The sequence below is a fragment of the Bombina bombina genome, chromosome 7, assembly GCF_027579735.1.
Source record: "Bombina bombina isolate aBomBom1 chromosome 7, aBomBom1.pri, whole genome shotgun sequence".
Lineage (NCBI taxonomy): Eukaryota > Metazoa > Chordata > Amphibia > Anura > Bombinatoridae > Bombina > Bombina bombina.
Window position 1 is genome coordinate 305,864,587 of NC_069505.1, and position 14,893 is coordinate 305,879,479.

A 14,893-nucleotide genomic window follows, 5' to 3' on the forward strand; every position below is an offset into this window, starting at 1 on the left:
GATGCTGATAAATCTTCATATTTATTTAAAATGGAATTTATTCGTTCTTTACTTAAAGAAGTCCTAATTGCATTAGAAATTGAGGATTCTGGTCCTCTTGATACTAAATCTAAACGTTTAGATAAAGTTTTTAAATCTCCTGTAGTTATTCCAGAAGTTTTTCCTGTCCCTAGTGCTATTTCTGAAGTAATTTCCAGGGAATGGAATAATTTGGGTAATTCATTTACTCCTTCTAAACGTTTTAAGCAATTATATCCTGTGCCATCTGACAGATTAGAGTTTTGGGACAAAATTCCTAAAGTTGATGGGGCTGTCTCTACTCTTGTTAAAGCGTACTACTCTACGGCAGATGGTACTTCCTTTAAGGATCCTTTAGATAGGAAAATTGAATCCTTTCTAAGAAAAGCTTACTTGTGTTCAGGTAATTTTCTTAGACCTGCTATATCTTTAGCGGATGTTGCTGCAGCTTCATCTTTTGGTTAGAAGCTTTAGCGCAACAAGTAACAGATCATAATTCTCATAGCATTTTTTCAACATGCTAATAATTTTATTTGTGATGCCATCTTTGATATCATTAGAGTTGATGTCAGGTATATGTCTCTAGCTATTTTAGCTAGAAGAGCTTTATGGCTTAAAACTTGGAATGCTGATATGTCTTCTAAGTCTACTCTGCTTTCCCTTTCTTTCCAGGGTAATAATCATTTTCGTTCCTTTCGTCACAACAAGGAACAAAAACCTGATCCTTCATCCTCAGGAGCGGTACCAGTTTGGAAACCATCTCCAGTCTGGAATAAATCCAAGCCTTTTAGAAAATCAAAACCAGCTCCTAAGTCCACATGAAGGTGCGGCCCTCATTCCAGCTCAGCTGGTAGGGGGCAGATTACGTTTTTTCAAAGAAATTTGGATCAATTCCGTTCACATTCTTTGGATTCAGAACATTGTTTCAGAAGGGTACAGAATTGGCTTCAAGATAAGGCCTCCTGCAAAGAGATTTTTTCTTTCCCGTGTCCCAGTAAACCCAGCGAAGGCTCAAGCATTTCTGAATTGTGTTTCAGATCTAGAGTTGACTGGAGTAATTTTGCCAGTTCCAGTTCTGGAACAGGGACTGGGGTGTTATTCAAATCTCTTCATTGTACCAAAGAAGGAGAATTCCTTCAGACCAGTTCTGGATCTAAAAATATTGAATCGTTATGTAAGGATACCAACATTCAAAATGGTAACTGTAAGGACTATCCTGCCTTTTGTTCAGCAAGGACATTATGGCCTAGATTTGGAGTTTGGCGTTAGCCGTGAAAACCAGCGTTAGAGGCTCCTAACGCTGGTTTTAGGCTACCGCCGGTATTTGGAGTCAGTGATTAAAGGGTCTAACGCTCACTTTTCAGCCGCTACTTTTCCATACCGCAGATCCCCTTACGTCAATTGCGTATCCTATCTTTTCAATGGGATCTTTCTAACGCTGGTATTTAGAGTCGTTTCTGAAGTGAGCGTTAGAGCTCTAACGACAAAACTCCAGCCGCAGGAAAATAGCAGGAGTTAAGAGCTTTCTGGGCTAACGCCGGTTCATAAAGCTCTTAACTACTGTACCCTAAAGTACACTAACACCCATAAACTACCTATGTACCCCTAAACCGAGGTCCCCCCACATCGCCGCCACTCGATTAAATTTTTTAACCCCTAATCTGCCGACCGCCACCTACGTTATACTTATGTACCCCTAATCTGCTGCCCCTAACACCGCCGACCCCTATATTATATTTATTAACCCCTAATCTGCCCCCCTCAACGTCGCAGACACCTGCCTACACTTATTAACCCCTAATCTGCCGAGCGGACCTGAGCGCTACTATAATAAATGTATTAACCCCTAATCCGCCTCACTAACCCTATCATAAATAGTATTAACCCCTAATCTGCCCTCCCTAACATCGTCGACACCTAACTTCAATTATTAACCCCTAATCTGACGACCGGAGCTCACCGCTACTATAATAAATGGATTAACCCCTAAAGCTAAGTCTAACCCTAACACTAACACCCCCCTAAATTAAATATAATTTAAATCTAACGAAATAAATTAACTCTTATTAAATAAATTATTCCTATTTAAAGCTAAATACTTACCTGTAAAATACATCCTAATATAGCTACAATATAAATAATAATTATATTGTAGATATTTTAGGATTAATATTTATTTTACAGGTAGCTTTGTATTTATTTTAACCATGTACAATAGCTATTAAATAGTTACCTAGTTAAAATAATAACAAATTTACCTGTAAAATAAATCCTAACCTAAGATATAATTAAACCTAACACTACCCTATCAATAAATTAATTAAATAAACTACCTACAATAACCTACAATTAACCTAACACTACACTATCAATAAATTAATTAAACACAATTCCTACAAATAAATACAATTAAATAAACTAGCTAAAGTACAAAAAATAAAAAAGAACTAAGTTACAAAAAATAAAAAAATATTTACAAACATAAGAAAAATTTTACAACAATTTTAAACTAATTACACCTACTCTAAGCCCCCTAATAAAATAACAAAGCCCCCCAAAATAAAAAATTCCCTACCCTATTCTAAATTAAAAAAGGTAAAAGCTCTTTTACCTTACCAGCCCTGAACAGGGCCCTTTGCGGGGGATGCCCCAAGAATTTCAGCTCTTTTGCCTGTAAAAAAAAACATACAATACCCCCCCCCCAACATTACAACCCACCACCCACATACCCCTAATCTAACCCAAACCCCCCTTAAATAAACCTAACACTAAGCCCCTGAAGATCTTCCTACCTTGTCTTCACCATCCAGGTTCACCGATCCGTCCTGAAGAGCTCCTCCGATGTCCTGATCCAAGCCCAAGCGGGGGGCTGAAGAGGTCCATGATCCGGTCAAAGTCTTCATCCAAGCGGGGCAGAAGAGGATCTTCCATCCGATTGAAGTCTTCATCCAGGCGGCATCTTCTATGGTCTTCTATCCGGAGCGAAGCGGCAGGATCCTGAAGACCTTCAGCGCGGAACATCCATCCGGCCCGACGACTGAACGACGAATGACTGTTCCTTTAAGGGACGTCATCCAAGATGGCGTCCCTCGAATTCCGATTGGCTGATAGGATTCTATCAGCCAATCGGAATTAAGGTAGGAATTTTCTGATTGGCTGATGGAATCAGCCAATCAGAATCAAGTTCAATCCGATTGGCTGATCCAATCAGCCTATCAGATTGAGCTCGCATTCTATTGGCTGATCGGAACAGAATGCCAATAGAATGCGAGCTCAATCTGATTGGCTGATTGGATCAGCCAATCGGATTGAACTTGATTCTGATTGGCTGATTCCATCCTTTTTTGCAGGTGTTAGGTTTTTTTTCAGCTCAAACAGCCCCATTGTTTCCTATGGGTATATCGTGCACGAGCACGTTTTTGAGACTGGCCGCGTCCGTAAGCAACTCTGGTATCGAGAGTTGCATTTGCGGTAAAAATGCTCTACGCTCCTTTTTTGGAGCCTAACGCAGCATTTGTTTGAACTCTCGATACCAGAGTTAAATTTATGGTGCGGCCAGAAAAAAGCCCGCGGAGCGTTAACAGCCCTTCTACCGCCAAACTCCAAATCTAGGCCTATATGTCTACAATAGATTTACAGGATGCATATCTGCATATTCCGATTCATCCAGATCACTATCCGTTTCTGAGATTCTCATTCCTAGACAAGCATTACCAGTTTGTGGCTCTGCCGTTTGGCCTAGCAACAGCTCCAAGAATTTTTACTAAGGTTCTCGGTGCCCTTCTGTCTGTAATCAGAGAACAGGGTATTGTGGTATTTCCTTATTTGGACGATATCTTGGTACTTGCTCAGTCTTCACATTTAGCAGAATCTCATACGAATCAACTTGTGTTGTTTCTTCAAGATCATGGTTGGAGGATCAATTTACTAAAAAGTTCATTGATTCCTCAGACAAGGGTAACCTTTTTGGTTTTCCAGATAGATTCAGTGTCCATGACTATATCTTTGACAGACAAGAGACGTCTAAAATTGATATCAGCTTGTCGAAACCTTTAGTCACAATCATTCCCTTCGGTAGCCTTATGCATGGAAATTCTAGGTCTTATGACTGCTGCATCGGACGCTATCCCCTTTGCTCGTTTTCACATGCGACCTCTTCAGCTCTGTATGCTGAACCAGTGGTGCAGGGATTACACAAAGATATCTCAATTAATATCTTTAAAACCGATTATACGACACTCTCTGACGTGGTGGACAGATCACCATCGTTTAGTTCAGGGGGCTTCTTTTGTTCTTCCGACCTGGACTATAATCTCAACAGATGCAAGTCTTACAGGTTAGGGAGCTGTGTGGGGTTCTCTGACGGCACAAGGGGTTTGGGAATCTCAGGAGGTGAGATTACTGATCAATATTTTGGAACTCCGTGCAATTTTCAGAGCTCTTCAGTCTTGGCCTCTTCTAAAGAGAGAATCGTTCATTTGTTTTCAGACAATGTCACAACTGTGGCATACATCAATCATCAAGGAGGGACTCACAGCCCTCTGGCTATGAAAGAAGTATCTCGAATTCTGGTTTGGGCAGAATCCAGCTCCTGTCTAGTTTCTGCGGTTCATTTCCCAGGTATAGACAATTGGGAAGCGGATTATCTCAGTCGCCAAACGTTGTATACTGGCGAATGGTCTCTTCATCCAGAGGTATTTCTTCAGATTGTCCAAATGTGGGGACTTCAAGAAATAGATCTGATGGCTTCTCATCTAAACAAGAAACTTCCCAGTTATCTGTCCAGATCCAGGGATCCTCAAGCAGAAGCAGTGGATGCATTGTCACTTCCTTGGAAGTATCATCCTGCTTATATCTTTCCGCCTCTAGTTCTTCTTCCAAGAGTGATCTCCAAGATTCTGAAGGAATGCTCGTTTGTTCTGCTGGTAGCTCCAGCATGGCCTCACAGGTTTTGGTATGCGGATCTTGTCCGGATGGCCTCTTGCCAACCGTGGACTCTTCCGTTAAGACTAAACTTTCTGTCGCAAGGTCCTTTTTTTCCATCAGGATCTCAAATCCTTAAATTTAAAGGTATGGAGATTGAACGCTTGATTCTTAGTCAAAGAGGTTTCTCTGACTCTGTGATTAATACTATGTTACAGGCTCGTAAATCTGTATCTAGGTAGATATATTATAGAGTCTGGAAGACTTATATTTCTTGGTGTCTTTCTCATCATTTTTCCTGGCATTCTTTTAGAATTCCGAGAATTTTACAGTTTCTTCAGGATGGTTTGGAGAAAGGTTTGTCTGCAAGTTCCTTGAAAGGACAAATCTCTGCTCTTTCTGTTCTTTTTCACAGAAAGATTGCTAATCTTCCTGATATTCGTTGTTTTGTATAAGCTTTGGTTCATATAAAACCTGTCATTAAGTCAATTTCTCCTCCTTGGAGTTTGAATTTGGTTCTGGGGGCTCTTCAAGCTCCTCCGTTTGAACCTATGCATTCGTTGGTCATTAAATTACTTTCTTGGAAAGTTTTGTTCCTTTTGGCCATCTCTTCTGCCAGAAGAGTTTCTGAATTATCTGCTCTTTCTTGTGAGTCTCCTTTTCTGATTTTTCATCAGGATAAGGCGGTGTTGCGAACTTCTTTTTAATTTTTACCTAAGGTTGTGAATTCTAACAACATTAGTAGAGAAATTGTGGTTCCTTCATTGTGTCCTAATCCTAAGAATTCTAAGGAGAGATCATTGCATTCTTTGGATGTAGTTAGAGCTTTGAAATATTATGTTGAAGCTACTAAGAATTTCCGAAAGACTTCTAGTCTATTTGTTACCTTTTCCGGTTCTAGGAAAGGTCAGAAGGCCTCTGCCATTTCTTTGGCATCTTGGTTGAAATCTTTAATTCATCATGCTTTTGTCGAGTCGGGTAAAACTCCGCCTCAAAGGATTACAGCTCATTCTACTAGGTCAGTTTCTACTTCCTGGGCGTTTAGGAATGAAGCTTCGGTTGATCAGATTTGCAAAGCAGCAACTTGGTCTTCTTTGCATATTTTTACTAAATTCTACCATTTTTATGTGTTTTCTTCTTCTGAAGCTGCTTTTGGTAGAAAAATACTTCAGGCAGCTGTTTCAGTTTGAATCTTCTGCTTATAATTTCAATTTAAACTTTATTTTGGGTGTGGATTATTTTTCAGCGGAATTGGCTGTCTTTATTTTATCCCTCCCTCTCTAGTGACTCTTGCGTGGAAAGATCCACATCTTGGGTAGTCATTATCCCATACGTCACTAGCTCATGGACTCTTGCTAATTACATGAAAGAAAACATAATTTATGTAAGAACTTACCTGATAAATTCATTTCTTTCATATTAGCAAGAGTCCACGAGGCCCACCCTTTTTTGTGGTGGTTATGATTTTTTTGTATAAAGCACAATTATTCCAATTTCTTATTTTTTATGCTTTCGCACTTTTTTCTTATCACCCCACTTCTTGGCTATTCGTTAAACTGATTTGTGGGTGTGGTGAGGGGTGTATTTATAGGCATTTTGAGGTTTGGGAAACTTTGCCCCTCCTGGTAGGAATGTATATCCCATACGTCACTAGCTCATGGACTCTTGCTAATATGAAAGAAATGAATTTATCAGGTAAGTTCTTACATAAATTATGTTTTTTATTTGCAGCGTTACCTGTCTCTGGCCGCCTCCGTGTAAATAATACTGATTTTGAATTTGATTGACATATGGTGCATCCAATAGCGGATGCACCATACGCCCTATGTATTTGGTCTTCAGCACGCTCTCGCACTGCTCCTTTGAGGACTCTGAATTAACAATGTACACTGCGCAAGTGCAGTTGTCAGACAAGCCGATAGCAGCCTCATGTAAACAGTGAATCTTTTCTTACATTATCGATTCACTGTTTACTGTTGGCGTCTCTGCTGACATACCCCTAGCCCAAACGAGCATTTGAGGGTGGCTATCGTATATAGTAAGTCAAAAGTAGTACAAAAATCACACTATTTTATTTTCGTTAAACTTGCTGATTGGTGGCTGCACATATATGCCTCTTGTCATTGGCTTACTTGATGTGTTCAACTAGCTCCCAGTTGGGCATTGCTGTCCTTCCAAAAAGGATACCAAGACAACAATGCAAAATTGATAGTAGAAGTAAATTGAAAAGTTGTTTACAATTGTATGCTCTGTCTGAATCATGAAAGAAAATTGTGGGGTTTCATGTCCCTTTAAGTAATAAAGGATTCCTTTGCAAAATATAATTGTCTCCAACAGTTTCAAGTCTTCTTCTTTCAAGTTAATCTATAGTGTTTTGAGATGGAATGTGACAGCCATGTATTTACTAGAAAACAAACACATAAATCTGGAGGTTTTATATGTGACATAAGATAGACCAGCAGCATGCCTACCTGTCTGACGGGTTCCTTATAAAAACATAGTAAAGGTTAGCGTAGGAGCTCTAAAACATTTTTAATGTTTTCCTTGCATATTGTTTAAGTCTGAAATGTAATGCAAACACATTTTTGAAAAGTTAACTAATCTTTAGTGGTCAATAATAATCATGCAATATGATAAACACATTTCTAATCATGCAATATGTTTTTTTTCAACAATGATTTTACTCTCATTGCCCACACTCAGAGAAGCCTGCAATGGTATTACAACGCCACCAGGAACCAGAATTACCAGAGTTTTTATATATATATATATATATATATATATATATATATATATATATATATATATATATATATATATATATATATATATATATATATATATATGTGTATGTGTGTGTGTGTGTGTGTGTTAATAAAATGTAAATCTATGTTTATTATTTAAATAAATGTATTCAAAGGGCGAGATTACATATGCGGCGCAGGCTTCAGCATAATCGCTGAAATCCGCGTCGCCCCGTAATTTCCCCTTGCACATCAGGGAATCACATAAACCCAGTCAGTAGTTCATAAAGTGTCGTAAGTCGGATAACTTAGCGATGTCCAGAATTTTACGTAAATACTTATGGCACGTTAGAAACTGCCGGCGCCTAAGAAAAGAAAAAAAAAACTTAAATCTCTCGTAAAATTCTTACCCATCTGCCAAAATAAACCCGACACGTAAAAATCCCTATAACTGCAATCCCCCCACATAGTAACTAATAATAAAGGTATTAACCCTAAACCGACAACCCCCCCACAACGCAATATGCCTAATTAAACTATTAACCCCTAATCTACCATTCACCCACATTGCAATCTCCCTAATATATGTATTAACCCCTAACCCACCATTCACCCACATCGCAATTAACCTAATTAAACTATTAACCCCTAATCAGCCATTTACCCACATTGCAATCTACCTAATATATGTATTAAGTAACCTCTAACCCGCAATTCACCCACATCGCAATTAACTTAATTACGAATTAGGGGTTAATAGTTTAATTAACACACATCGCAATTAACCTAATAAATCTATTAACCCCTTAACCGCCATTAATCCACATCGCAATTAACCTAATTAATCTATTAACCCCATAACCGCCATTTACCCACCTTGCAATTAACCTAATTAAACTATTAACCCCTAATCAGCCATTTTCCCACATTGCAATCTCCCTAATATATGTATTAACCCCTAACCCGCAATTCACCCACATCGCAATTAACTTAATTAAACTATTAACCCCAAATTCGCAATTAACACACATCGCAATTAACCTAATAAATCTATTAACCCCTTAACCGCCTTTAATCCACATCGCAATTAACCTAATTAATCTATTAACCCCATAACCGCCATTTACCCACCTCACAATTAACCTAATTAATCTATTAACCCCTAAATCGCCAAACTAAGCCCCTAGCCTAACACCCCCTAAATTAACCCCAATTACCTAAATTAAAAAATACTAAGTTACAATTAACATAAGAAACCTACTTTAAAAATAAAAAAACCAAGTTGAAATTAATTGAAAATTACGAAAATAAAATAAAATCTAACATTACATAAAATAATAAAGCAAATAATAAAAAAAAAAAACCTAATCCCTATTAAAATATCCCCCCCCCCCAAAATAAAAACACCCCCTAATCTAAACTAAACTATCAATAGCCCTTAAAATGGCCTTTTGTAGGGCATTGCCCTAAGTTAATGGGACAAAAATCAAATTGGAATAGAGACAAAATATAATAATACTAGTCCTAAAGCCTGTGTACACGGGCCATTTTTTGCAGTACAGTGGTCCCACCCCTTGCTCTCTCTCTATATCCCCTCTCTTTTACTCTCTCTTTCTCCCCTCTCTTTTGCTCTCTCCCCCCCCTCTCTTTTGCTGTCTCTCTCCCTCTTTTATTGTCTTTCTCCCCCTTTTGCTGTGTCTCTCCCTCTCTTTTGCTCGCTCTCCCCGCTCTCTTTTGCTCTCTCTCTCTCCCCCCTCTTTTGCTCTCTCTTTCTCCCCTCTCTTTTGCTCTCTCTCTCCCCCCTCCTCTCTTTTGCTGTCTCTCTCCCTATTTTGCTGTCTCTCTCCCTCTTTTGCTCTCTCTCTCTCCCTCTCTTTTGCTCTCTCTCTCTCCCCCTCTCTTTTGCGCTCTCTCCCCCTCTCCCTTTTGCGCTCTCTCCCCCCTCTCTTTTGTGCTCTCTCCCCCCCTCTCTTTTGCGCTCTCTTTCTCCCCTCTCTTTTGCTCTCTCTCTCCCCCCTCTCTTTTGCTCTCTCTTTCTCCCCTCTTTCTCCCCCCTCTCTTTTGCTCTCTCTTTCTCCCCTCTCTTTTCCCCCTGTCTTTTGCTCTCTCTCTCCCCCCTCTCTTTTGCTCTCTCTTTCCCCCCTCTCTTTTGCTCTCACTCCCCCCTCTCTTTTGCTGTCTCTCTCCCTCTTTTGTTGTCTTTCTCCCTATTTTGCTGTCTCTCTCCCTCTTTTGCTCTCTCTCTCCCTCTCTTTTGCTCTCTCTCTCTCTCCCCCTCTCTTTTGCGCTCTCTTCCCCTCTACCTTTTGCGCTCTCTCCCCCTCTCTTTTGTGCTCTCTCCCCCCTCTCTTTTGCTCTCTCTTTCTCCCCTCTCTTTTGCTCTCTCTTTCCCCCTCTCTTTTGCTCTCTCTTTCTCCCCTCTCTTTTCCCCCTCTCTTTTGCTCTCTCTCCCCCTCTCTTTTGCTCTCTCTCCCCCCTCTCTTTTGCTGTCTCTCTCCCTCTTTTGTTGTCTTTCTCCCTCTTTTGCTGTGTCTCTCCCTCTCTTTTGCTTGCTCTCCCCGCTCTCTTTTGCTCTCTCTCTCTCCCCCCTCTTTTGCTCTCTCTTTCTCCCCTCTCTTTTGCTCTCTCTCTCTCCCCCCTCCTCTCTTTTGCTGTCTCTCTCCCTATTTTGCTGTCTCTCTCCCTCTTTTGCTCTCTCTCTCCCTCTCTTTTGCTCTCTCTCCCCCTCTCTTTTGCGCTCTCTCCCCCTCTCCCTTTTGCGCTCTCTCCCCCCTCTCTTTTGTGCTCTCTCACCCCTCTCTTTTGCGCTCTCTTTCTCCCCTCTCTTTTGCTCTCTCTCCCCCTCACTTTTGCTCTTTCTTTCTCCCCTCTCTTTTCCCCCTCTCTTTTGCTCTCTCTTTCCCCCCTCTCTTTTGCTCTCTCTCCCCCCTCTCTTTTGCTGTCTCTCTCCCTCTTTTGTTGTCTTTGTCCCTATTTTGCTGTCTCTCTCCCTCTTTTGCTCTCTCTCTCCCTCTCTTTTGCTCTCTTTCTCTCCCCCCTCTCTTTTGCGCTCTCTCCCCCTCTCCCTTTTGCGCTCTCTCCCCCTCTCTTTTGTGCTCTCTCCCCCCTCTCTTTTGCTCTCTCTTTCTCCCCTCTCTTTTGCTCTCTCTCTCCCCCCTCTCTTTTGCTCTCTCTTTCTCCCCTCTCTTTTCCCCCTCTCTTTTGCTCTCTCTCCCCCCTCTCTTTTGCTGTCTCTCTCCCTCTTTTGTTGTCTATCTCCCTCTTTTGCTGTCTCTCTCCCTCTCTTTTGCTCGCTCTCCCCTCTCTCTTTTGCTCTCTCTATCTCCCCCCTCTTTTGCTCTCTCTTTCCCCCCTCTCTTTTGCTCTCTCTCTCCCCCTCCTCTCTTTTGCTGTCTCTCTCCCTATTTTGCTCTCTCTCTCCCCCCTCTCTTTTGCTCTCTCTCTCCCCCCTCTCCCTTTTGCGCTCTCTCCCCCCCTCTCTTTTGCGCTCTCTCCCCCCCTCTCTTTTGCGCTCTCTCCCCCCTCTCTTTTGCGCTCTCTCTCCCTCTCTTTTGCGCTCTCTCCCTCCTCTCTTTTGTGCTCTCTCGCTCTCTTTTGTGCTCTCTCCCTCTCTTTTGTGCTCTCTCCACCCTCTCTTTTGTGCACTCTCCCCCCTCTCTTTTGTGCACTCTCCCCCCTCTCTTTTGTGCTCTCTCCCCCCTCTCTTTTGTGCTCTCTCCCCCCTCTCTTTTGTGCTATCTCCCCCCTCTCCTTTGCTCACTCTCCCCAATCTCTTCGCTCACTCTCCCCCCTCTCTTTATCCCCCTCTTCTGCTCTCACTATCCCCTTCTTTTTAGAGCTCTCTGTCTTATGATTCACTCACTGTGCACAGCCACACACCCGGCACCTGGCCCCGCCCAGCCCCGCCCGCGTCATGCTCGGCCCCGCCTGGACCCGCCCATGTCACGGCCGACCACACCCGATCACGCCCACGTCACGCCTGGACCCTGCCCACACCACGCCCGCCGGCCACACCCACTCCACCATACGCGACGCCGGGGGAAGACAGTTGTCGGGGGAAGAGGCCAGGTGTGTTTGTCCTCGTGTGCAGTCTCTACTGCGCATGACGGCTTCAGACAAACACACTTGGCCTTTTATAATATAGGATGCACTTTAATTACTTTATCTGCAAATTTATACTGCAGTGATTTGTCATTAACCCTTTCTTTTTAGTTTCTGAACTGTAAAGCTCTAGCTCCCCGAATTCCTTTTATGGCTGTATCTGTATCTATTGTTGCTTTGGTAGAATACAAAAATGCATATGGATTATCTGCTGTTGCATGCCTAGAAGCTATGAACTCAGTTGAAATACAATGCCTGTGTCTAAACACTGATAGGGGGGGGGGGGAGTTGGCTGCTCCAGGCAGCTTAGCTATGTAATTCATTTTGCTTATTTTTGAAAATTATTTTAAAATACTTGCAAACAATTTTTAAATATTTTTGTTATGCTAACTATTTTTAATTAATTAATTAGCCCTTTTAGGATATGCACATATCTCAACCTGTTTTATGTCCCTTTTAAACAGCTCTTTTACCTTAAAAAAATACTAAGTCCCCCCTAACAAAATACTAAATCCCCCACCCACCAAACCCCCAAAAATAAAAAAAACCTAACACTAAAAAATCCTAAACTACCCATTACCCCTAAAGGGGTATTTGTATCAGGCATTCAGCTCTTTTACAAGTGCCCAAAATCCCTAATCTAAAAAAAAAAAATCCTAACTCTAAGCGCCAAATAGGTACTCACCGTTCCTGAAGTCCGGCGGAGAAGGTCCTCTTCCAGGCCGCGGTGAAGTCTTTTTGGAACCGGCGACATATTCCATCAATATCAGCCAATAGGATTTCAGTAGCTCTCATCCTATTGACTGATTTTAATTTGAAGATTCAAATCAGCCAATAGGAATGCAAGTGATGCCATATTTAAACTCGTAACTTGCATTCAATATTCAGTGTACGGCGGTGATCATACGAAGAGGATCCTCCACCTTTCATGGCTCCGCAGTCGCAGGTCTTCAGTTCCGCGGTCATCTCCACTCTGCGCCGGCTTGGTCCTGGATGAAGATGGAAGATTTTGCTGGTTCCAAGAAGACTTCACCGCCGCCTGGAAGAGGACCTTCTCCACTGGACTTCAGGAACGGTGAGTACCTATTTGGGGCTTAGAGTTAGGATTTATTTTTATTTTTTTATTTTTTTTTATTTTTTAGATTAGGGATTTTGGGCACTTGTAAAATAACTGAATGCCTTTTTAAGGGCAATGCCCATACAAAAATGGGTAGATTAGGATTTTTTTTGTTAGTTTATTTTTTATTTTCGGGGGTTTGGTGGGTGGGGGGGGTTTACTGTTAGAGGGGGGACTTAGTATTTTTTTTAATTCAAGAGCTGTTTAACTTAGGGCAATACCCTACAAAAGTCCTTTAAAGGGCTATTGGTAGTTTAGTATTAGATTAGGGGGTGTTTTTATTTTCATAGGGATTAGGTTTAATTTTTTTATTTTTGATAATTTGGTTTACTTTTTTCTGTAATGTTAGACTTTTTAATTTTTTGTAATTTCAGATTATTTTAATTTAATCCTAGATTTTTTTATGTAATGTTAGAATTTTTTATTTTAATTGTAATTTAGTATTTTATTATTTTATTTAATTTGGGGTTAATATAGCGGGTGTTAGGTAAGGGGGCTTAGTAATTAAATTAGGTTTATTGCGATGTGGGGGTTTGGCGGTTTAGGGTTAATAGATTAATTAGGTTTATTGCAATGTGGGTGAATGGTGGATTAGGGGTTAATAGTTCAATTAGGTTAATTACGATGTGGGTGAATGGCGGATTAGGGGTTAATAGTTTTATTAGGTAGATTGTGATGTGGGTGAATGGCGGATTAGGGGTTAATACATTTATTAGGTTTATTGCTATGTGGGTTAATGGCGGATTAGGGGTTAATAGTTTTATTAGTTATTGCGGTGGGGGTTGGCGGTTGACAGGTAGATAGATATTGCGCATGCATTAGGTGTTAGTTAAAGGGACAGTCTAGTCAGAATTAAACTTTCATGATTCAGATAGGGCATGCAATTTTAAACAACTTTCCAATTGACTTTTATCATTAAATTTGATTTGTTCCCTTGGTGGTATTTTTGAAAATCTAAACCTAGCTAGGCTCAAACTGATTTCTAAACCATTGAAAACTGCCTCTTAGCTCAGAGCTAGACAGAGCTACACAGTTAGACAGTACTAGTTCATGAGTGTCATATAGATAACATTGTGCTCACTCCAGTAGAGTTATTTAAGAGTCTGCAGTGATTGGCTAAACTGCATGTCTGTCAAAAGCACTGATATAAAGGGGCAATCTGCAGAGGCTTAGATACAAGGTAATCACAGAGATAAAACATATTAATATAATGCTGTTGGTTATGCAAAACTGGGGCATGGGTAATGAAAGCGTTTATATATCTTTTTAAACAATAAAAATTCTGGTGCAGACGTTCCCTTTAATATTTTCAACCAGTTACGGGAGTTATGGTGCTCACATTTTCAGCGCAAGGCTTGCTGCGCCTGCCTATGTGTGGCGAGGTGAAAATGGAGTAAAATGTCTCCATTTTTTGCGTAAGACCTTGCGCTAAATATGTGATACCGATTTGCGACGCGGTTCTGTGTTAGCTTATGGGAGTAAAAATTGTGAGCGATGGTAGAATATATGTGCCGCGTTTATATGCGCCGCCATATATCTGATAGCAAAAACGCATAAAAAACAACGTTGCCGGCTTTTGCAGGCGACACCGCATATGTAATCTTGCCCAAAGTGATATGGTATATGACAAGTTGTTTGACTGGGAAGGGCTCAAAGATACATATATATATGTGTGTGTATGTATGTGTACATATGTATGTGCACACATACATGCATAAATATATAAAAAATATGCACACATATGCAATCACCTTTGAGCCCTTCCCAGTCAAACACCTTGTCATATACCATATCACTTAAAACAGTGTGAACACCATTTTTTTTCTTTTAAAATAGACAAAAAAAGTTTTGTTTCTTACTCATTACATTTTATATATATATAAATATATATATATATATATATATATATATATATATATTTATATATATATAAATGTCAATATCGATCTATCTATCTATATATCCATCTATACATATATTTGTACAGATA